This window comes from Cupressus sempervirens, chromosome 6 (genome assembly GCF_028749045.1).
Source record: "Cupressus sempervirens isolate cs-2001-9-10 chromosome 6, ASM2874904v1, whole genome shotgun sequence".
Classification (NCBI taxonomy): Eukaryota; Viridiplantae; Streptophyta; class Pinopsida; order Cupressales; family Cupressaceae; genus Cupressus; species Cupressus sempervirens.
In genome coordinates this window covers 13,732,789-13,758,494 of record NC_143123.1, presented here as the reverse complement: position 1 = coordinate 13,758,494, position 25,706 = coordinate 13,732,789, and positions in this window count along the sequence as shown.

Sequence of the window (25,706 nt, the reverse complement as noted above, 5' to 3'; positions counted from 1 at the left end):
AAAAATCATTTTAAATGTGGTGAATTAATTTTTTTTCACTGACGGATATGTAAATGATGGCTATTTTTTACCTTGCTAAAAATGAATTAATAATGTCAAAGGCGAATTACTTGTTTTGTAGAAAAATGAATAATAATGGTCTTGGCTAATCTTTAGTAGTAAACTGAAAAATTGTTTAATTTGAAAGCGAAATTTGTACATGTATTGGTTAGTGACTGTACTGACTGCTAAGTAGTCACTTTCAAGTTTCAACTTATGTACTGTGTTAGGTGTGTTATTAATAATGTCATAACATCGTTATGTCAGTGTCACAATTACCAAGTTGACTATCGTCACTTTTGTTACGTTAATAGTAAATACAATTATTTTATTGACCATTGATTGGTTAGAGATCAACGATAGTAGATGCATCTCAGGGCCACTCACTTGAAAAGACTTAGAGTTGCACGTAATTTTTTGAAATGAAGACACATGGAAAAGTTTACATGAAAATCATTAATCATGTTAGGCACTATTGACTATCTGACATTAATGTCAACACATTTCGGTGTTTCACACACTTGAAAATTAATAGGAATATGAAAAGATAAGATATGGAAGATCGCGAACGCCAAAGAATTAGATGCAACTGCAGTCTGCCATTAAATAGGCTCTTCAATTCTTCTTTCAATATCATTTCTCATATTCTAATTTTTTCAATATGAATTTGGTTTGTAGTTGCACTTTGCAAAGTTTTCAATTTCTTGAATCGTCGTTATGGATACACCAATTTTCCTGAAATGCACTAATATGGCTCTACAAACATCCTTTCTAGGAAAAATTCCTAATGATGTCCTTGCCATGGTTTGCAAGGTAGATGGTCGAAGTCCGTTTATCCGCCATGTTATATGCATGGTACTCGGCCATGAATTCTTGAGAAATGATAAGAGGTACCGTGTGTCCACGGATATTACCTCCCACTTCCTCGCGTCTCTTCTCGACCTTAGAGGCAGGAAAATAGACATGTTGATGCTTATGCATAATGTTTTTAAGGAAACATTTTTAGAAGATGATGTCAAAATTATTGTATTGGCCGAGCAGGTACCGGGGCTAGGTATTGGTATCTCTTTTGCAAATGTAGCAGACAAGTGCTGAGAGGAAGGCATAGGGTGCATTATACATAAGCATCCTTTCTTGCTTAGCATGAATGAACGACAACTGACTTGCCATCGAAAGTGGGTGCGGCTCGGAAGGGATTTTTTGTGAAAATGGTTGTTGTTGGACGATGACATCAACGAGACAAACTTCAAATGGCTGGACGAGTTCAGTGACATCATCTTCTACAATAGATTTCTCATGGACAGAATTGAAAACCTTTCTGATTAAAGACTTCAATCCCTCGGCCCCTCAGCCCACTCATGCTTCTAGCCTCCCTGGTTCCCTAGTTTCCTGTTCAATGTTCCCTGTTCCCTTGGCCCTTTAGGGAAAAAAAAAAATTTTGATTAGGGAAAAAGTTTGTCAAAAAAATATTTTCAAGATATCTGTGTTTTTTTTTGGATTGGGCCCTGCCCTTTTTTGTAAATTACGAAATAGTAAAACCAAGCTGATTAGTGATTTAATCAGCTATTTTAAATATGTAAGCTATGAATTAGTATTATGTACATTGTATAGTCTAAAATATTATCAGTGAAAATAATAGTTTTTGGCTTCTCAAATCGTTGTTCTTCTTAGTCTACCACTTTGTAAGCTTGTTTCAAATTTATGTGCCAAATTTTTATTTCATACCTATCTTGTCACCTATTCCTAACTTTTTTTTCATTATGAAATCTTTTAAATGATGAAGAATAGTTTATAAACAATTATCAAAATTTTCAATATATGTTAAATTCTAATAATTTATAGATATTATAACTATATTATATTTTAATTTTGAAACTAAATAATAAATATGAATAAAAATAGAACATTTGCAATTATATTTTTAAATTGTAATTATAACCATATCATATACATATAATATAATTAATTATACTATACGATAATATAATATAATATAATTATAATTAATAATTATATAATATTAATATAATATAATAATAATAACAATGAGTATGACCATCTCAGATAATCATGGATTTTGTGACACGTGTCACAATTTTGGATGAATTTGGGTAGATGGGAAAAGATTCACCAAATCGGCTCGAAATTCATCTCGGACCGTCGATCTATCAAATTGAGTATGCTGTTTGAGATAGTCATTATATATTTTATTAAATTTATTATTATTATATTATATTATATTATTATATTATATTACATGGTTATATTTATATTTTATTATATGGTTAAGATTATATCATATGGCTATAATTATATTATATTATATTATAGTATATGTTCTATTATATAATAAATAATTATAACATATAATATTTATATAATATAATAATAATAATAATGACTCGAGTCATTGACGGCTTGGGAGAAATTTTGGGCCGATTTGAGAAATCTTTTCCCATCTGCCCAAATTCATTCGAAATTGTGACACTTGTCACGATTTCGGATGAATCTCGGCAGATGGGAAAAGATTTCCCAAATCGGCCCAAAATTCCTCCCAGGCCGTCAATGACTCGACGGTTCTTATTATTATTAATAATATTTATATAATATAATAATAATATTTATATAATAATAATATTTATTATAATAATAATATTATTATACCATATAATATTTATATAATGTAATAACAATAATAATAATGACTCGAGTCATCGACAAAATTATTATTATTATTTTATTATTAATATTTATATAATATTATGTGGACATAATATTATATAAATATTAATAATAATAATTCTGTCGATGACTCGAGTCATTATTATTATTATTACATTATATAAATATTATATGGTATAATAATATTATTATTATTTTATAAATATTAATAATAATAATAATAAGAACCATCAAGTCATTGACGGTCCGGGAGGAATTTTGGGCCGATTTGGGGAATCTTTTCCCATCTGCCCAGATTCATCCAAAATTGTGACACATGTCACGATATTGGATGAATCTAGACAGATGGGAAAAGATTCCCCAAATTGGCCCGAAATTCCTCCCGAGCCGTCGATGACTCGAGTCAATAATTATTATATAAATAATAATAATAATAGGTCACAATTCTAGATGAATTTGGGCAGATGGGAAAAGATTCACCAAATTGGCCCGAAATTTGTCCCAGTCGTCGATGACTCGAGTCAATAATTATTATATAAATATTATTAATAATAATAATTTTGTTGATGACTCGAGTCATTATTATTATTATATTATATAAATATTATATGGTATAATATAATAATAATAATAATAATTTCAGAGTCATTGACGGCTCGGGATGAATCTCGATCTATCAGATGGAGATGGTCATTATTATTATCATTATATTATATTATTTAATATAATATAAATAATATTATATATTATATTATATTAAATAATATAATATAATAATAATAATAAATTTAATAACCATTTGATAGTCTATAGATCGACGGCCCGAGATGAATTTCGGGCTGATTTGAGGAATGCTTTCCCATCTGTCAAGATGCATCCAAAATTGTGACACATGTAACTTATGTACATCACTACATTATTTAATATTGATTTTGAGTCTTGACAATTTATTACGGTTAGATGTACATTGTACACAAAAGTTAAAATCATTAATTTCTTATTACTTTCAATTATTAAACTTCAAGTATTACCTTTTTAGAGTATGAAGTTGAGAATTCTTGAACTAAAAGACGAGAGTCCAATAGAATAGCCATAGGAATTTTTAATTTTTAATTTTCAAAGATTGGCAGAATTCCATTTTGTGTTCTAATTTTTGAAGACTGAAAGTGTGAAACTTGGATATCAGACGACAACACCAATTATCCAATCTCAATTCCAAGTATTTAATTTTTTTCAAAAAAATTCCATTGTAATTTGTAGCAATAGAAATCTTGATTTTAATTGTTTTAAGTTTACACTTTACAATTATTTTGAATAGGGTCTGAAGTCTAATAACTAGTAGTAGCCAGGCATGGGCAAAACAAAGTCAAAAACCTCCCAAATGAGTGCACCCATAAAAGAAAAGAACATCATTATACAACTCAGACAAGTGCTACAAACTCCAGGTTTCACCAATGAATGTCATGATATTTTTGATCTTGTTATCCATGGAGATTTTGGAATCATGGCAATTAGACATTCATTGTTTAGTAAGTGGAAAGATCCCCAGAAGGGGACAATTTATTACAAATATAACAGCAGTATTGGTGCATATACAAATAAACTAGCTGCTCTGGTTACTAGATTAGCAAACTTCACTATACCCGAAGTATTCCCTTTCCCTGAAATTGTAATGCTATGCGTTCAAAATTATGATGAAAATAGAAAGGCAGTTGTAAACCAAAACACTCAAGAGGAAATTTTATCAACAATTGAGAGTGAATTTTTCACTCTATTAGACCTAGGGTTAGGGTTTAGAACAGAAAGTTCTAATGAGCGCATTGACTTGGATAAACTAACTCAGGCTTATGACAAGCTGGAAAGAAGTTTTCAAGATTCATATATTAAGGGTTTAATACCCTTAGCGTCCACTAGTAGTGTTACTGTTACACTGGACAAAGACCATAAGCCTCCTTATCAGTATGATATTTTTGTGCCATGGGTTCAGAATACTATTTCTTTGTTATCATTTTGCCTGGGATTGGACAATAACAAGGAAGTGGGGGCCAGTGTTCTTGAAATGATTTATAATATCCATTGTCGAGGTCAGTTAGTTGACAATGTAGCAGTAAGATATGAATTTGTTTGGTACATTGTTGAATCTATGCAACAACAATTACTAATGATTAAACAAAGTATAGCTACAGGCAAGATGAAGACATTTAGGTTCACAAGTTACTTGTGCTACCTTCTTTTATCAAAGCATTGCCCAATATTTGAGACAGAGAACAAAAAGCTTGATATTGATGTCTATAAGTTTGATGAGAAAACCCAGAAGAAATCAGAGACATCAAGTCCAGTATATGAGTGGACACATAAGATGAGGATGACTGCTAACAATAAAAAATACAACCATTTTGTAGACTTCTTTTTGGCACCTATTTACCAAAAAATCACAGGCACTACAATGCCTAAATTACCTGTGTCTTGTAAAGATTGCATTCAATTGGGAAGTCAGATTCAATTGGTTGATTGATTCTTCATGGAAGAGTACACTATCTTAAGGTTTTACGGTTCAGTGGTTGAACCCTACAAGCTTCCAATGCATGTTACGGAAAGGGTTTTTGCATTGGAATATGTAAGGCAAATGGAGAGCGCAGATGAACTTTTCAGTGGACAACAAAAGAAAATGATATTTCCTTCCTTGCCTTTCGCAATTGGAGGCCTCACATTTGAGAGAAAGGCTTTCAAAGTGGAAAATGAATTAGTAACTTTTTTTGGCTTTCATTTTGTTAGTCACTAGAATTATGATCCACTGAACATAATAAAAACAAGACTTATTGCCAATGGGAACTCTGCGAGCAAATATCAACACCAGGAGATGCCATTGATAGAAAAGTTAAAAAACAAGGATTCATGGGATGAGATTAAGAAAGAGATGGAGAAACATGTAGCAGAGAATAATATTTCAATGCAATAACTATCATCCCAAATTACAACATTACACATATCAGAGTCACACAAATTAGGGCCTTTGACATACTTAAATTTCTATGAGAAAGCATCTGAACCTTCTAAGAAGTCTATGTCGAAAGCAATTAAAGAGGCATGCATATCTGAAATGTGGTGTCAAACCAAAATAACTGAGTTTTAGAAAATGAGGTAAAATTTGGGTGAACCAAAGACATCAACAAATTTTGAGGAAATTGATGAGGATGACCTTTTCAACACTTATTGAGATAAAGAGCATCCAACTGTACTATATCAACTTGAGAGTTGCAGTGACAGTGATATTCAAAGACATGAGGACCTCTAGTCTAATGCTGACATTCAAGGTATTGAGGATTTCAGGTCAACCAGGGGTAGAGATATTATTAAACTTCAAATGAGTGATTCTACTAAACAAACGTATGGTAAAGGAGCAACTATGATACACAAAATAGGTTATGCAGGTATAGGGCCCATTGGTGCAAGTGGTTATGGGATTTGGAATCCAGTTCCAATACCAAACCCACCCAAAAGAGGAAGTAAACCAATCATTGGAAGCTTCGAGATTGAAGATGATTCATCTAAAAAGGGAAAAAAATATTATACTTCTACTTCTGAAGGTCATCCCAACACATTATTTGTTAAATCTTCAAATCCAGTTGTAGTTGATCCCACTGGCACTGGCACTGACATTGGCACTAGCATGGATGAACCTTGTGTAAAAAAGAAAAAAACTTATGACAATTACACCGCAAAAAATGTCAGCAGTTACTTCAGCAATGTATGCACCAGTGGCCTCTGTACAAAACCCTGAAAATAGTCCTAAAATGCCAAGATTTGGAATGGGCCATCTTCAGTATGTTGGCAATCCTCAAAATATAGTTGTAGGTGGAGTAAGTTTAGCTGGAGATAGAGGAGAATCAACATTCAATGATATAGTTGATAATTCACCTTTCAAACACTCAATTGTGTCAGAAAACTCAAATTTTAGTTTGAACGAGTTTGCATCAAAGTTTGAACAGACAAGCGAAAGAAATAGGCAAATTATGAAGACTTTGAAAAGTGAGGTAGTTGCCGAATGTTAGGGATCTACTAACAGAATATTTCCAACATATGATCCAAACAATGAAATGATGAACATGGTTGTTATGCCCATGGGTAGAGATAATAATCCACCACAAAATGTAATAAATCGTAACGATATACAAGTTACCAGTCTTCAAATGGATTTTTCAAAAGTGAAAAATATTAACAAAATCAATATATCAAAAGAGAGCAACAAAATGGTCTACTCTACACTTCTGAGAGCAAAGAGGGAAAACACAAGGCTTACAAAGCAAATAGAAAAGTTACAGTAGACCTTGATAATGTGAAAGTGAAGGAGAAAGTAGCAGACAATAGGTTCAAAGAATTGCAAAATAGGATAAAGAAATCTTCTCCTACAGAGGCAATTGTCCAGAAAGAAAAGATGAATGAACAAGCGCAACATTTGACTATAGAATTGGATGAGTGCCAAAAAAGACTTAAGAATGAACACGCATCTACTGCACAGTTGTTCAAGTCTGTAGAGAGTAGTGCACAAGTCATGAATCAATTGAAAATTGAGCTAGAATCTACTGTCAAGGAAAATAAAATTTTGAAGGATGAATGGGAGAATGAAAAGAAAAAAGTGGAGTCTAGGGCAAGTATGATTTTTCATTTGCAAAAGGAATTGGGGAATGAGAAGAAAAAAGAGGAGTCTACTACAGACACAATCCACAATTTGAATAACCAATTGGAGAATATGAAACAAAAAGAGTTGTCAACTGCAAAAACTATCAGTGATTTGAAGGAGGAATTAGAGAATGCAAAGAAAACAGAGTCTAGTGTTACTGCAAGCACTAACACAATCCAAAAATTGAGGAGGGAATTGGAGAATGCAAAGAAAAAAGAGGAGTTAGCTGTAAAGCAAAACCTCGATTTGAGAAAGGAATTGGAGAACATGAAGAAAGAGGAGTCTACTCAAAGTCTCCATGATTTGAAGAAGGAATTGGATAGTGCGAAGAATAAGGAGGAGTCCACTTCAAAGACAATCCATGATTTGAAAAGGGAACTCGAGGAAAACAAGAAAAAAGAGGTGATTACTGCAAATAAAATCCATGATTTGAAGAAGAAATTGGAGGATGAGAGGAAGAGAGCAAATGATTGGCAAAGGCAACTAGAGGAAATGCAGAAAAAGAGTGAAAAAGAGATGTCTGAAATGAAGAAAAAGGTGGAGAATGTAATGGCAAAAAATAGAACGACCTCTTCCGAAGACCATCATGTGAAGGATACTATAATAAACATAGTTAAGCTTATCAAACAAGAAATTTGGGACAAAATAATGATGATCAGTGATGGTTTGGTTGAATGGCTTGATTTAAATAGCAATCTCAGAGTTGTCTTTGAAAATGTAAAAATTGATTTTCAGGCTAAAAGACAAATCTTCACCAGTTCCTTAAAAGATCTTTCTGACCAAGTTCTCAATAAACTAAAGAGATCTAGTGACAGGGATTTGGCAAACCATGAAATAAACAACCACTTGGATTCCTATGTAATGGCCATTAATGTCTCTCAACATTGTGAAGAAGTAACACGAATTGGTGAATCGCTCAATTTTGCTTCCAAAGAGTTGATGAAGATGAATAACACTATAGTGAACTTGCTGAATGTTGGATTACCAAATCCAACTAACTCGGAAAAAAAATTCGTTGAAAACAAAAATTACATGAAAATGTTGCAAGGCAAGATGAATTCTGATTTAGGGGAATTGCTTGAGGAATTTACTCTGGAGGGAATTACAAGTTACATCAAACCACTGTCAATAATGAGTGATGCTATAGATAGATTCCTCCTATCATATGATTCTATCTCTCAGAAGTATTTTTTGTTGACGAGACTACAACTAATTAGCTACAACCTCAAAAAAAGGGGCTTCCAAATGATGCAAAATGGAGTGCCCTAAAGAAATTCAGTGAAGCTGGGTCATCTTCTCAAACTGTTACTATTGCTATTAGTGGCAGTCATAGCTAATAGCACTAAGTAGTAACACTGTAACAACTTAGTAAGTGATAGAAGTACAATCATTTTGTTACTTGTTGCTCTTTAATTTCAAATTTTGGATTTAATTTCAACATTTTTTAACATTAATTGTTACAGGAATCAAGAGCCAGCATATCAGGATAGTTTGGTAGCCAGGCACTAGCATACTATGGCATATCAGGAATCAAGACTCAAGAGCCAACATATTTGATCACATATACAATTACAAACTAACCTACAACTATTGTTGCTCTCTTGTATCTGCAAAAGGGAATTCATGGTCATTGCAATTTGACATTGAGTCATTTGCAAAGGGTTGTAATTGTTTGTAATTGACAATCATTAAATGTATTATGTTACAGGCTGATTTGTAATTATAAATTATAATACAATTTGTTTTAAATAGAGCTTATTCTGTTAAATGCATTATGTTACAGTTTCTTAAAGAAACTAGAATAAATGAAAATCTCAACATGTTAAAAAAATACAATCAATGAAAATCTCCACATGTAAGTACTAAGTTTGTAACATCAACATGTTTATAAATAAATAAATAAAATTAAGCATCTATAAAGGGACAGTGAATGAAGGCTATAAATTAACTTCTATAAACATGTTACATAATTAATTAGTAGGTAGAGTCTTAGATTAGAGCTACTAGCCTACTACTTGACTCACGTAGAAGGTTGAGAAGCTGCTATAGTTGTCATTCTGCCTGAATCGGCTCAGCATCACTATCATTAGAATCCTCCTCATTTATTGCATATAACATTTCATTGTTTTTTGTGTTTTCTTCAAATTCACTGTCAGCGTCAGACTCACTATGTATGCCAAATTCAACATCTTCTTCATTGCTTTGACTTTTAATATCACGATATGAACCACTACCACCGCCACTTGTGTTTGAAATGTTGGCAATCCCTCTTCTTTGACATCACTTTCTCCAAATGTTGATAGCCCTTTCATAAGGGAAACTTTCTACCTCATACCTAGAATTATAGAGTCTCGGACAATTATCCAAAATTTTGCCTAATTTTTTTCTAACCTTTGACTTAAGGAAGCCCAAAGTATTGAAAACTGTCTCATCCTCTATTGAACCCAATATCATTGTCAAACATAAATTGGTAAGCTTGAAATATTCTAGTATTGCTTCTCTCAACTGATTGCTCTCACCAAAGTTTTTCCAAAGCTTTGTTACTGCTCCCTCTTCATTTGGATTCTCCATAACAGCATATTGTTCCCTCATTATGTTTGTAAAAGAGTATGATTGATAGATCTCAGTTGAGTTTCATCTAAAATTTCATTTATGGTGACTCCATTGATTACTTTAGGTGTGCAAAAATGTTGAATTAGAGTCATCATCATTCTTCAAAAATCAGTTGGACTATTTAGAGACCAATATTGTGGAAAAACAATTGACATTGCTTCCAGTAGTTCCTCTGGAGGGAATCTGAATCTGATTTATGATGACAAATTGTAGCAAACTCGCTTGACATATTCAAGCACAAAGTCTTTGATCTTCTTGAAGGCTTCACTTGTAACACATGAAAGTACCTTCTCTGGTTCTGATTCAACTTCGCTTCCTACTTCACTGGGGTTGGAGTTGGGGTTGACGCGGGCATAGTACTACATTGGTATGTCAACTCCATGTACCCTGGCATATACCTCATCATTTGCACCAATATGTAAAAAGTTTCCAGGATTGTTCAAATCTGAAATTTCTAACCACTTTGCAAACTTTTTTTCATCTAATGGTAATAATCGTTATAGAGTATCCAAGCTACTACATGTCATTTTACGCAACTTATTATATTCTGCAAAGTACATAGCTCTTTGTTGAACTTTTTTTATAATATTTTTCATGTCTTGTAGCATGGGGAGAATAGCTGCTAAAGTTAAGAGTACCTTAACATTAGTTAGGCTTGAATATAGCTGAGGGAATTTGTCTCGCATAGAGTGGATTAGTCCAAGCAGTGACAGGTATTCAAACATTACTTGATGTACTGGTCCATCCAAAGAGATCCATCTGGTATCAGTCTTTAAGAATCTTTTTCCCATCAGTAAGTCCTACAGCAAAGTGTTGAAATTCCCAAACTTGTTTCGGACTTCGACAGAAGTATTGGTAAATCTCTTTGATAAGAGATTCCACTTTACTTACACAACCAAAATTGCAAACAATTCCAAAAGCTAGATTCATTCGATGGGCCATGCAATGAATGGGAATAGCATAGGGTGCCAAATCATTCTTGATCTCTTTGCAAAGATCGCCTTTATGACCTTGCATAACCGAAGCACCATCTGCTCCAACAAACACCAAATTTTGGGCAATATCCATGCTATCCAAACCTCCAAATTCAATTAAAGTAGTCTTTAATAATTCATATAAGTTTTCAGTTGTCGCACTAAATTTCAATTTAGCAACAGATAGTAGAAATGGTTGACGACAAAGATTGTTTATAGTATAAACATTATGCACACCAGGAAGTATTATCAATTGCTATAACTTCATCTAGAGACAATGCAATGAAATTTGAGTTTTTTATAGATTCCTTCATATCTTCTATTTCAACATGTGCAAGACATTTAGCCCATTCCCACCCGCTATTTACTGACCAGTGATTGTTAGGATAGTTTTGAGTTTTCAAAAAATGCAATAATGCAATCATTGTAGGGTAGTCCGTCATAGGGAATCATCTACTCAATATACAAAAGACCACACCTAATTGAACTACTTTTCCCATATTTTGCACTTCTATTGCTTTCCCAATGAAATCTTCAATGGAACTTTTTATTGCAGAACACTTCTCTCGTATTTGCTGGTGTAACTCGTATATTTCAACATTCCTGATATGCAGATAGTTCTCCTTTGTTTTCCAAGTTAGCACAAATTTTTTGACTCCATCTATAATTTCCTTCGTGTAAACTTTACCGACATGCTTTTCTATGGTATCAATTTTAAGTTGCAGCCTCTTCTCCTTCTTTGTTATCTCTATGCAAATCTTACATCTGCATTCTGCAGGAGGCTCACCATCATTTGAATTGGAAACTGGTTCAATGAACCAGTACTTTTCCACCGATTCTAATTGAAAACTCCTTTTGGACAGATCCCAGCGAGATTGATCTTTCTTCGATTCCAGTTTTTTTTCCCCTTTCGTGCATGAACCTGATTTATGGAATCAATTTTGGTTTTCTCAACCGACTGGTCTGGGACTGACTCCAACTCTATAATCTCAATTTGTGACTCCCTACTTGGGGGAAGTTCCTCCAGATCTTGTTCAAGTTTGTCCTCGACTGAGATATTAGGTTCACCAACTTGAACTTCAATATTGTATGAGGGTCCAACTTATGATGAATCTCCTTTTTCAGTAACCACTAGAGATCTAACTTGTGAATCTTATAGGTTGCCAACATTTCCACCACCAAAATATGCTGCTATGGTTTTGTGTTTTGGTAATGGTGGCCTCTCTTGGATTTTAGGGATTAGACCCCTCTTGTTTGACATGGCAAACCGATAAAGGCTGCAAAAAAATATCAACTTAGTTGTTGAACAAAAGACTTAACTACTTAGACTACATATAATAACAATAATATGATTCATTCTCAAAAAAAGGGTACTACTACTATAGTACTATATTCTATGGTACTACCCAATATAATTCGCAAACCTAATACCTATAGGCTATCTTAGCATGTGAGATGTCTAGTCACTAGCAGACACTGGACTGTGAAACTAAAAAAATAACCAGTACCACTTACAAAATAATTTAAAAATCACTTGCCTTTCACAAAAACCAGGGTCTACGAGTCAATGGCCAATGCACTCAACACTCTGAAAGTTTGGCAGCAATAAGAAATGCCAGTCTCCAAACCAAAAAATAGTGAATTGTATAGAATAGTAATTTCTTATAGTCCAATCTAGGTTGGCGAATTAGGCGAGATTAAAAAGTGGGAATGTCAAATGTAGGCAAAATGCACCTTTCGATGCAAGTCTATAGTAGGAAACAGTTGGCTAAATGGGGCGGGTGATCGACACATGTCGGTAAAATGGTTGGCGACACCCAACCCAAGGGAAAATGTATATGGTTGTAGTAATGGCAAAATAATGTCAGCCAATAAGAAACAACATATAAATGCTGGCGATATGTTTAAAATAAATGTATCCAAACTATATATCGCATTGGTGATTGCACCGATATTTTTGACCAATCATGTGATAACTAATGGGCGACCACCTTGGGCATTGGACCCATATATGATAAATATCCACAATGCGGTTGGACCCAAATATGATAAATATTTGCCAAATGGCAATTGACCCGTCAGACAGGATCGCCAAAAGGTGAAGATTCACTGCTAAAGTAATCCCTGTATTTAACCTATAATCACAAGTATTAAGAGCAATACTTGCCACATGTATACCAAGAATCTCCCACTGCAAAAGATCATGTCAAATCTATAACCAATCCACTCCCAACATCTCATAAAAGTGAATCCATGTAGTATCAAGGAAATTCACAACACATAAACCAAAAACCTACAAGAAAAAAATGGTCATAACAAGTCTCCAAAACTCTCCCAAGCTCTCCACAACCAAAAAAAGAAAGAGATAAAGGGATAACCATGTCATCTCTCACGTGACATACCTGAACACAAACCAATGATCACAATCTCCAACTAATCTCAAATCTAATGTAAGTGAAATCAAACATCTAGGAAGATAACCAAGACCAAAAAGAAGTCACGCAAATCATAATCTATATCATGTCCTTCTACACACACCTCTAGATATAAACTATTCCAAGTAAGATCTCCTCCATAAAACCCCAACCAAGAAGCCACAACAACACCCAAACCATACCATATAACCTATTGGTAAGATAGAATGACAAATTTACTAGAGAAACATTTACTTACAATGTAGACTGCCATATCATTTGATTGATGAAGAGGATTTGAAAGAAGAGATAGAAAGGTGAGCTAGTAAGTGATGAGAAGTTAAGTATCATGGAAATACAGTGGGGACTTGATAAGTTAGTCCTTGACAAGATAATGAATTGTTCAATTAATATGTAAAGTGAATAAAATAGTTGGATGGAACTTAGAGTTGAAACAAGTCAAAAGGATAAGCTTGACCGAGTATTAGTATTAATTGATCAATGAAGGAGCTAAAGCAAAAGATTAAGGAACTTAAGAAAAAATCGAACAAAATAGTTCAAGTTGAGTGTTAGTTATTATCAAACAAATGTATGAAGAAGTGTTAGTAGCAACCAAGCATAGTAATAGTTGAGTGAGCTTGTTGATGCCAAGTGAGATGGTATAGTATATACCGAGCTACACAGTCACAACCAAGCAAATGAACACTGTGACTGTTGAGTAAGAATACAAGTTATAGTTTGAGAAAGATTTTATTTTGAGGCCAACACAATTACAAATTTGAATTAGTCAAAGTGCATGGAAGATAAAGATTGATGAACTGATGTATTTAATACACAAGGAGGGTTTGTTAAGCGATTAAAGGAAAGGATTTGATCAAAATTTTCTAGAAGAAGAAGGAGAATAAAAATATGGAAGGATTTGATGAATTTGACCTAACCCTAAGATCAAAAATGATGTTTATGTGGCAAAAGATCAAAATCACCTATTTAAGGAGGCATAAAAGATGTTTTCTAAGGTTGGTTCATTGTTGATTGACAATCTTAAGGAGAAGCTTTAAAGAACAACACCACATAGGTGAAGTGTGAAGAGTAAGTGCTTGAGGAGTTTCCAAGTAGATAAATGATGGACATGACAATGGAGGCTAGCCAATGAATTATCAGATGAGCGAATGAAGATCTACATTTTCAAAGTGAGTTGTACTTTATAGATCAAACATACTGTTACATTCTAACCATTGTATGAGTCAAAATACTTTAATCAAGGTTGACCTAACAATCATTTTGTAAATCCTTTAATCAAGGTGGCATTCTAATGAAATGATCCAAAGTCCTATAACAATGCCACTCCTAATAGGGTGATTAAATCCTTTAATATGGTAACATTTACTAGTATTTTGTATAACCTTGAATAGGGTTGATTCTTAACCAAGCTCACTTCAGAAGAGTGAAAAATTGGTAGCATGTTACTTAGTGGTTTTTTCCAAATTGGGTTCCCACATTAAATCACAATGTCAAAGTGTTATTTTCATGTGTGGATGTTATTGTTATGCATGCTATATTTTTACAGTAGTTTATTTACTGGCAGTTGAGACATATAAGGAACATAAAGTTAAGTAATTACATGAAAGTTAAATTGGTGATGATATTCTATATAGACCAAGTGGTTTCTAAGATTGATTAATATGTTTGAAGTTAGTAAAATTTGAATTGGTACATCTAGACCTAAGGGTAACTTATTCACTCCTCCTCTCAGTTATTCTAAATCATTATAATAATTGGGATCAGAGCTTTGGTACTTGTAAGGAAAGTTTTAATGTCCACTCAAGTTAAAAGATCAAGATGTACAAGAGAGAGATACCTAAGTTGAACAAGGAGAGCTTCCTAGCATAAGAAATATTGATGAAACTACACTAATTTGGTATTGGAGACTCTACATCATATTACCTGGACAATGAATACATTGAGGTGCCTAGATCTATGGCATTTGAACAAATGAAAGAGAAGAAGGAGCACAACCAAATGATGACTAAACTTGCAATAGCCCTAAGTTATGCAGAATTTGATGATGTGAATGAATGCACTACTGCTAAGGAAATTTGGGACAAGTTGGAAAAATCCATGGAGGAGACAAAAATGTGTTAAGAGCTAAGACAAAAATCTTGAGAGGAAAATTTAATGACATGAGATTGAAAGAAGGTGAAACTATTGCACATTATTATGGTCAAATCAAAGAAGTGGTGAGTGCTATTAGAGGAGTTAAAGAAGACATATATGATGAGATTGTGATATGTGAGGTATTGAGGACTTTACTTCATATCTGTGCAATTATAGTATCTGTAATTCAAGAATTGAGGTGTACTGTCATGTCCCCTTTTCAAATAATTAAAAAATAATAATCTTTGCTAAGGCAGGCTAGGCCCAAGAAAGTGAAGTTTCAGAAAAAGGGAGTTAATCTTTGGAAACCGTTGGACTAATAAATGAAAATTATTATTAAAATATGTTTCATTAACCTCTCTTGGATGTGAGTTACATTTATGCCATCTTTTAAGGGGGTTTGGAGGCATTTTGGGCAGATTCCAGACTTGATTTTCGCTCATTTTTTGTTATTCTTCAGAGGCTGCCAAACCTGTGGAGAAGGAGACCCAAGAACGGGAGTTTGCAGGTTTCCAGGGAGACCCAAGAATGGGAGTTTGCAGGTTTTCAGGAAGGCTAAGGATGGGAGTTTGAAGCCATTCCATGTGCATGCTCATACAGAGTTTGCCTTTGTGCTGAACAGTGTAGATTTGTGAGTTTTTGGGTGTGTTTTTTGCAGGAGTTTGGTGTTTTCAGTTGAGCATTTCATATCAGTTTTGGTTGCTGCTGTATTTCAGAATTTAAGCTGTTAAAATAGAGCTTAATATATTTATTGGGACATGATTAAACTTTTGAGATAGTTTATTAGTGTTTTTGTGGTGTTTCCGGGCATTTTTGTGTTAATTTCGGGAGCCCGATGAGCATAGTTTTTGTCCTACATTTGCGAGCTGTTGTGTAAAGGCTATATAGATCTGGAAATTTCATTTTGTAGGCTATTATGCTGCTAAAATTTCTGTAAGAAATTTTACTTTCAGATTTATTAATAATAGGTGAAGCTGTGAAGCTTTTGGCACCATTTCTGGCATACCCGATTTGGGGTTTCTTGAGAAATTTGGAGGATCTTTGTGATATTAGTTGTTTGATCTTAAAGATCTAATTAAAGGTTGGAAATATCATACAAAATCAGAAAAGGGACATTCCAGTGGTATCAGAGCCATGATCTTGCCAGCCTGAGGGTTTGTAGAAGTTTGCAAGTCAGTTTTGACAACTACCCAGATCTTGCATTTCAGTTTTGAGAACTACCCAAATCTTGCATGTCATAATTTATGATTGCATGTTGCTTCTAATCAGCTGCATGTAAAAATTTATGGTTGCATTCTACTTCTAATCATTTTCATGTTAGGTCTTGGTGAATTTGGTGGTTGTAAAAGTTTGCATTTCAGTTTTGACAAGTACCCAGATCTTGCATGTCAGTTTTGACAACTACCCAGATCTTGCATGTCATAATTTGGTGGTTGCATGTTGCTTCTAATTAGTTTCATTTCAAAATCTATGGTTTCATGCTACTTCTAATCATTTTCATGTTAGTTCTTGGTGAATTTGGTGGTTGTAGAAGTTTGCATGTCAGTTTTGACAACTACACAGATCTTGCATGTCAGTTTTGACAACTACCCAGATCTTGCATGTCATAATTTGGTGGTTGCATGTTGCTTCTAATCAGTTGCATGTCCAAATCTATGGTTGCATGCTACTTCTAATCATTTGCATGTTAGTTCTTGGTGTTTGAAGAAGTTATATCCTATTGGGGTTACACTCTACTTTATCCAGAATGGACAGGTATAGTACAGAGTCTCAGAGGAAATGATCTTGGACAATTGATAGCCAGAGTCAAAATAGTAGAAAGGATGGTTATTTAGACATTCAAGATAAACTTATGAAAATAAGTCATGACATGTCTAAACAGTTGGTTGAGCACCATCGTATAATGAATGACATGTTATCTGACCCAGCTAAGGTGGATAAGTTGACTAGATTTCTATTTCGCAAATTTTCTCACAGGACAAATGACACAATTCCTAAGAACTTGCATGAGGAGTTTGAGAAACTAGCTGATAGCCAGGTAGAGGTCTCAGATTCTACTCTGCCATAGGAGGTGGTGGGAAAGGATATTACACAAATTGATAGTAATGGTCAACTTGATACTCAAATTGAGACAATTGTTTACAGGTCATCAAAGGGTGATGCTACAGGTATTCAGGATGGTATAGTTACAACAGGCAGTGACTACAGTGTAGTGGGTTCAGATGAGGATTATGAGGATGTTGTTGTGCAGGATGGTGAGACATCTGGTAGAGATGAGCAGACATTGAGCATTCATGACTTTGCTAAGAAAGAGTACCAGGCACAGTTAGATGCTTCATCACATTAGGTTGAGGCTGGTAGTACTTCACATGATTTGTCCAGCCAGCTGAAGGTGAACAAAGATAGTATTGTGACTTCATTATCTCATCATGACAGGTATGTGGAGTTAGTTGGTATTGGTCATATTACTCAGGTGAGGAGTTTTCTTGAGTTACCAGTTGATTCTAGTTTACGAATATGGACTCGAGATTGTTATATTGGAATTTGGGATTCAGTTGACTGGAGATCTTTAACACTTTTTGGTAGCAGTGTTTGTTTGGGTGCTATCATGGATTTGATTAGCAGATTACACGGTGTTGTCTTTTCTTGTGCTAGTATGTTGTCTGATGTTGGTATTAGTTTTTATACACCAATGTTGGGCTTTGTTCATATATCCAGTCGACCATACTTGTTGAAATGTGTTGATGATATTTCATATTTGGCAGTGTGTATAGATGAGTCCCAGGATCATATTGGCATTGATGACATCCAGGAGGATGCAGTGGGCAGTTTTGAAGACTTAGTTTCCTTGGGTATAGAGGAGTTGGACAGCAATGCTAATGTTTTTGATACTCTGTATGTTGATATGAGTTTTAGATTTGATTCACAGGATATGGATGGTAATACTCTAGAGACTAGTGACTTTGAGGATACTCCTTTAGACAGTGCATCAGAGGAGGTTTGTAGGAGACAGTCAAGCCAGTGCCATCATGTGTCTAATCAGTTAAGAGTCAGTGACCAAGACATTGCTATCACTTGCCATCATTTTGATGTGTCTCATCAGTTGTTAGCAGTTTATGGATGGGGTTCTCCTACTAGTGATGAGCAGGAAGGTAGTTATCTTTCCTTGACAGAGATCCACTCTTTATGGGAGGCTATTCGGATTTTGAGACAGAATTATATGCAGTTGGTAGCTGACAGAGATTATCTTATGGAGTGGAGCAGTATAGCATATGATGCATTGTTGGCCAAGGAAGATGAGGTGAGTGAGCTTACTGAGCAGCTTGAGGTGACTTCTGAGATTCTTGAGAGTACACAGTTGGCTTTCAAGGAGTCACAATTTCATTTAGCTAAGGTGACCATGGAGTTAGAGTGGCTACAGTCTTTACCTAATTCTATACAGTCACAAGCTATGGTGTTTGGTGATCCGAGGATGTCCATGGCCGAGATTGCCAGAGATAGTGGAGATGGGGATGCATCCATCCTTGATACTAACATTGGCATATCAGGTTAATTCCCACTAGAGTTAGGTTCAGTTGAGTTGGGTGTTGTAGCAGATTGTTGTATGCCTGACATGGTGGTGGCCTCTAGTACTGATGGCACAGAGACTAGAGATGTATCAAAGATCGTGTGTGATGTTGGTGAGTCGACAGTTGGCATGGTTCCTGCTAGTAATACTACTCCCTTGGTGATATCTTTGGAGGTAGTAGTCAGTTCCAACATGGTTAATGATCAATTGCAGTTAGTTTCATCTGGATTACAGTCTGAACCACTGACTGAGATTGGCGCATTCTATCGGCATTACACTATGAGGTACGCTCATCAATTTACCTTTGATGACCATGTTGATGAGATTATGATACAGAGATGTACTTTGGTTCCTAGTGCTTATCATCAGTCATGGAATAGTTTGATGCCTCGGGATGAGAGTTGTGATTGTCATGACATGGCGATAGGTCCTGCAGTTGATAGCTTGATAATACATGACTTAGAGCAGGAGTTTTGGAGTGATGCTTCAGCAGGTGTTGTTATTGATTATACTCCTTTGGCTATGACATCTCCTGACTTAGCTAGTGATCAGTCACAGTGGGTTATATCACTTGTTCATGGTGAGTTGTTGAATGAGGTTGGTTTTTTTAATCAACATTATATTGCAGGGTATGTACATCAGTTAGCAATGGATCCTTGTGTTGAGGAATTGATGGTGGGAAAATTTGGTTTGGGTTCCATTTCTTGTTGTTTATCTTGTGATGGCTTTTCACCATCAGGGGTGCATGGGAGTTATGGTTATGAGACAGTGGCTGATGATCTACAGAGTTGTGTTGACTGCAGGAGTTGTACAATGTGTGGATTCTCCATACTTGGTATAGTTTCATTTGAGAGCATTCACCATTGTTGCAGAGTTGGATTGTACATTCCGTATAGGCCAGTGGAATGCATTGATGGTATTTACTGTGTTGGTAGTCCACTTTACTTGGGTTTTGATGTTCTAAGAGTTTGTGTCTCATGGGTTTCTAACTATGGAAGTTGTGATTTTGGAGTTTGGTTGAGCTATAATTGTCAGTTTGATTATGGATTCCTTTTGGTCATGTTGCAGAGGATATTGCAGGAGCCTGTGTTTATTGGTAGTAGTATAGTTCATGACTACATTTGGGATCCAGGTGGATTGATTGGTTTATTATTCAGCCATTTCTTGAGGACAAGAAATGTTTAGGAGGGGAGAATTTTTCATGTCCCCTTTTCAAATAATTAAAAAATAATAATCTTTGCTAAGGCAGGCTAGGCCCAAGAAAGTGAAGTTTCGGAAAAAGGGAGTTAATCTTTGGAAACCGTTGGACTAATAAATGAAAATTATTATTAAAATATGTTTCATTAACCTCTCTTGGACATGAGTTACATTTATGCCCTCTTTTAAGGGGGTTTGGAGGCATTTTGGGCAGATTCCAGACTTGATTTTCGCTCATTCTTTGTTATTCTTCAGAGGCTGCCAAACCTGTGGAGAAGAGACCCAAGAACGGGAGTTTGCAGGTTTCCAAGGAGACCCAAGAACAGGAGTTTGCAGGTTTTCAGGAAGGCTAAGGACGGGAGTTTGAATCCATTCCATGTGCATTCTCATACAGAGTTTGCCTTTGTGTTGAACAGTGTAGATTTGTGGGTTTTTGGGTGTGTTTTTTGCAGGAGTTTGGTGTTTTCAGTTGAGCATTTCATATCAGTTTTGGTTGCTGCTGTATTTCAGACTTTAAGATGTTAAAATAGAGCTGAATATATGTATTGGGATGTGATTAAACTTTTGAGATAGTTTATTAGTGTTTTTGTGGTGTTTCCAGGCATTTTTGTGTTAATTTCGGAAGCCCGATGAGCATAGTTTTTGTCCTACATTTGCGAGCTGTTGTGTAAAGGCTATATAGATCTGGAAATGTCATTTTTTAGGCTATTATGCTGCTCAAATTTTTGTAAAAATGTCTACTTTCAGATTTATTAATAATAGGTGAAGCTGTGAAGCTTTTGGCACCATTTCTGGCATACCCGATTTGGGGTTTCTTGAGAAATTTGGAGGATCTTTGTGATATTAGTTGTTTGATCTTAAAGATCTAATTAAAGGTTGGAAATATCATACAAAATCAGAAAAGGGACATTTCATGTACATCTAGTAATGATCTAACCTTGGATAGTTTAATTGTTAGACTTATTGCATTTGAAATATCACATTTTGATAATTATTCCCTTGCTAGTATTGAATATGCATTTAGAGCACAACTAACTCTGTATCTAAAAAAAGGAAAAGAGAAAGTATGTGGAAAGACAGTAAATCTAATGATGACCTTGATGAGCTTGAAGCATTTTTGGCCAGAAGATTACCTAGATGAAAATCCAAATACAAAGGTAAACTTCTTATTATCTATGTTACATGTAACAAATTTGGTCATATTGCTGCTAGATGTCCTGATATAGATGAGAAAGAGGAAATGAAAAACTTCAAGTACAAAGGAAGGAGCGATGATAGAGACAACATAGGAAATAGAGGTAACAAAGATTACAAGGACAAAGGTAAGAAATCTTTCTATATTATTGAAGAAGATGGTTTTGACAGTAATTCTGATGATCGTGATGAAGAAGTTGTTTATGTTGCAATGAAAGATGATTATGATGAAGATGCGAAAAGTGCATTTATTTCACATGTGAGTAAGAATTATAGATGGATAATTGATAGTAGTTGCTCACATCATATGGTGGGTGCTAAAAGTAAGTTTGAGAAGATAGATTATTCTAATGAAAGTAGTGTCAAGATTGGTAATAATGCACCATGCTATAAGAAAGGTAAAGGATCAATTAAATTGAATGATAAGATCAAATGTGACAATGTATATTGGGTTGATGGTTTGAAATATAACTTGTTGAGTGTGACACAATTTATAAGTTCAAGCTACAAAGTTGATTTCCAGAACAAGAAGGCAAAGATCTATGATGCTACTGGTGAACTAATTGGAGGTGGAGAACAAACAAGAGATATCTTGTTCTATCTAGACCTATCTAAAGATACTTGTCTATTTGCACAATGTAAAGATGTTTGGTTATGGCATAAGAGGATTTGTCATGTAAACTTTGATAATTTGGTAAGCATTAGTAAGATGAAAAGATTTAGAGGATTAGCAAGACTAAGAAAACCCAATAAAGTGATGTGCAAACAATGTCAAATGGGTGAAATGACAAAGTCTAGTTTCAAGAGAAATACCTATTCTTCTGATGATATTTTGGAGTTGGTTCATACTGACTTACGTGTTTCTATTGGAGTGCAAAGCTATTATCATGATAAATATTTCATTATGTTTCTTGATGACTTTTCTAGAATGATGATTGTGATATTTATTAAGGAAAAATATGATGCATTTCAAATGTTTAAGTGGTATCTAACTAGAGTTGAAAAAGAAATGGGAAAGAATCTGAAGTCTTTGAGATCAAATAGAGTTGGTGAATTTATTTAAGATGAGATCAAAATATTTTATAATGAAAAAAGAATCAAGAGGCAAATGAGTGCACCAAGGAATCACCATAGAATGGTATACCTGAGAGAAGGAATAGGTCAATTATGGATTGTGTAAGAACATTAATGATAGAGAAGGACGTTTCACAAAAGTACTAGAGAGAGGCTACAAGTACTGCAATCAATGCTCTGAACTAAGGATAAGTGAAGAAATGAACAAACAAAACATCTTTTGAACTTTGGTATGGATATGCACCAAATGTGAATTATTTTAAAGTTTTTGGAAGCAAGTGTTACACATCGAAAGATGTAATAAAATTTAAACTCGATGCAAAAAAATGATGAAAACATATTTCTAGGTTATTCCACTAAGAGAAAAGCTTACAAGTGTTTGAATTCTAACACTAACAAGACTATGGAAAGTGTAAGTTTTAGAGTTGATAAATTTGCAAAGCAGAATGAAGAGTGCAAGAAAGAACCTGAAGACTATAAGAAGTTTGTCTACATCTATGAAGGTGAACCTAACACTTTAATTGAACTAAAAAAGGTGGCTATTGAGAATCAACAACTAGGCACCGTCGATATTTTGTAGAAGATTTTTGTCGAGCATTAACAGATTGCCAATCATTAGGTTACAAGAGTTGAGTAACAGACAAAGACTACATATCAAAAGATAGTGGAAGTTTAGTTGCAGCTAGAGATAATTGAAGAAGTTGAACATGTTGAATTTGTTAGCATGAATATTGATGGTATTCCTTTTGGGGAGTATCAATAAGCATTCTAGATCTCGTGGGAGATTGTTAGCATGATTGGCATGTTGCATTTATGACTATATTTGTCATTAATGTCAACATAGTAGTATTTATGTGGAGCCTAACAGAGTAGCAGATAGAAAATGAGGTTGTACAGAAAGAGAATTAATGATTAGGTCAAGAATGGTTACACACTATGTCTTGGTGAAGCGGTTAAGTGCACATCTAGAAAGGCAAAGATATGTAGGAGATATTGCTTGATTTATAGAGAGCATTATAGAGACAAAGTTTCTAAGAAGTAGTTCTTGATGTTTGGATTGTATCTCCTAATAGAGATAGAATTGTGATATGTGAGGTTAGACAGTGATATAAGACAACTTGATGATGACATTAGTGAGTGCACAAGGTCTGAGGTTGCACGTGTGAGAAGTTGTAAAGACTATAAGTCGATAATCTTGTATAGTTGTAAAATAATTAATTATCTTAAAGAGGTCCTAATATAATTAATTGGGAAAGCCTCAAGGCCTACTCAAGAAATTTTTTGAGTACATGGTATAAACGAAGGATATTTTACTTGTTTAATAAATGTGCAAAGTGCAATTATATAAATAAGAGTAGAGCATTTGGCAAATATGAGTAAGCAATCCAAGGGATTGTTGGATTCGAAGTTGGTGATTTGGTATCAAGATCAAAAGAGGAAGTCTGGTTGACATGATAAAGTACAAGTACAATTCATTTCTATTATTCAACAAGGAATAACACAGAGATCAGTTGGATAGTGAGTTCACAAATATTACCCCGGAAGATGTTTGGACAGTGGGTCCATTTACCTTCTACAACTCCTAACAAGGTTGGAATCTCCTAACAGGGATTCAAATTCTCCCAACATGGACTGATATGTACTTAATGTATTTATTGATTCCTAGTAGGGTCCATCCTCTAACAAGGAACATTTACATTAGTACATCATTTTGTGGGTACCATCCCCACCAAGGTTTTCCTTTTGATCAAGGGTTTCCCTAAATAACATATCTAGTGTCATTGTGTATGAGTATCTTGTTATGGTTTTTGATTAAATTTTTCACATTCTTGAAGGTTAATAAGGTTGATAAGTGTTTTATTAATTGGATAACTTATTCATCCCCCACTCTAAAATATATTGGTGGACTTTACTTTCTAACAGAATCAAGTGAACAACAGAAAGAAGAAAGAAGACCCAAACCTATATTGGCAAAGTATGCGAGAAGACTCACGAATTTGAGCAATAAAAATCCACAAATCCCAAAGAATACCTGCATGCAAGAACCTATCACAAAGAAGAAAAAGAAAAGAAGATGCAAGGGTTTTGCTTTGAAAATATGCAGATTGTATTATCAGACTAAAAAGAAAAGTAAGAGATAATTACAAAAGATCAATCCTTATAGAAGGAGATCGAAAACCTAAAAGGGAAACCCTAAGATGTAAATGACATTTAATAATTACTTATTAATATTAAATGGAAATGCAAAGTGCATAAAATAAAATCTTTAAAAGGGAGTAAAGGTAATTTAAGAGATGAAATGAAATTAACACTTTACTCTAACAAAGACATCATGCAGTAGATCAAATTATTGGGGAAAAAGATATCGAAGTCATGACAAGAAGAAGATTGAAGAATGATATATATTTATTATGTGAGTTTGAGCATAGATCCATCAAAGAAGTATTGAAGAATGAAGATTGGGTCAAAGAAATGAATGAAGAAATTGAGAAAACTAAGAAAAAATAAGAATTGGACACTGGTACCTAGACCAAAGGACAAGAATGTGATTAGAACTAAGTAGGTTTTCAAAAATAAGTTGATGTGAAGTTACAAGAAATAAGAAAAGAATAGTTTGTAAGGGATGTGCACAAGAGGAAGGAGTTGACCAGTTGCAAGGTTAGAAGGAGTGAGAACTTTGCTTGTATATGCTTCTTCCAAAGGATTCAAAGTGTACCAAATGGATGTAAAATTTGTATTTTTGAATGGAATTTTGGAGGAAGAAGTCTAAATTAAACAACCTAAAGGATTTTTTGTTCCAAAAAAAGGAATATGGTATGTAAGTTACAAAAAATATTGTATGATTTAAAACAATCCCCTAAAGCATAGTATGAAAGGTTACACAATTATTTCATGACAAATTATTTTGTAAGAAATAATGAAAATAGCAATTTGTATATGAAAAGTGAATCTAAAAAAAAAGATATTTCTAGCTAAAATTTTTGTTGATGATATCATATTTGGAGGTAAAGATTCATTGAGCAAGTCATTTGTTGATTAAATGAAAAAAGAGTTTGAGATGTCAATGTTTGGAGCGATTAAATTCTTTGTTGGATTGCAAGTGTATCAGATGAATA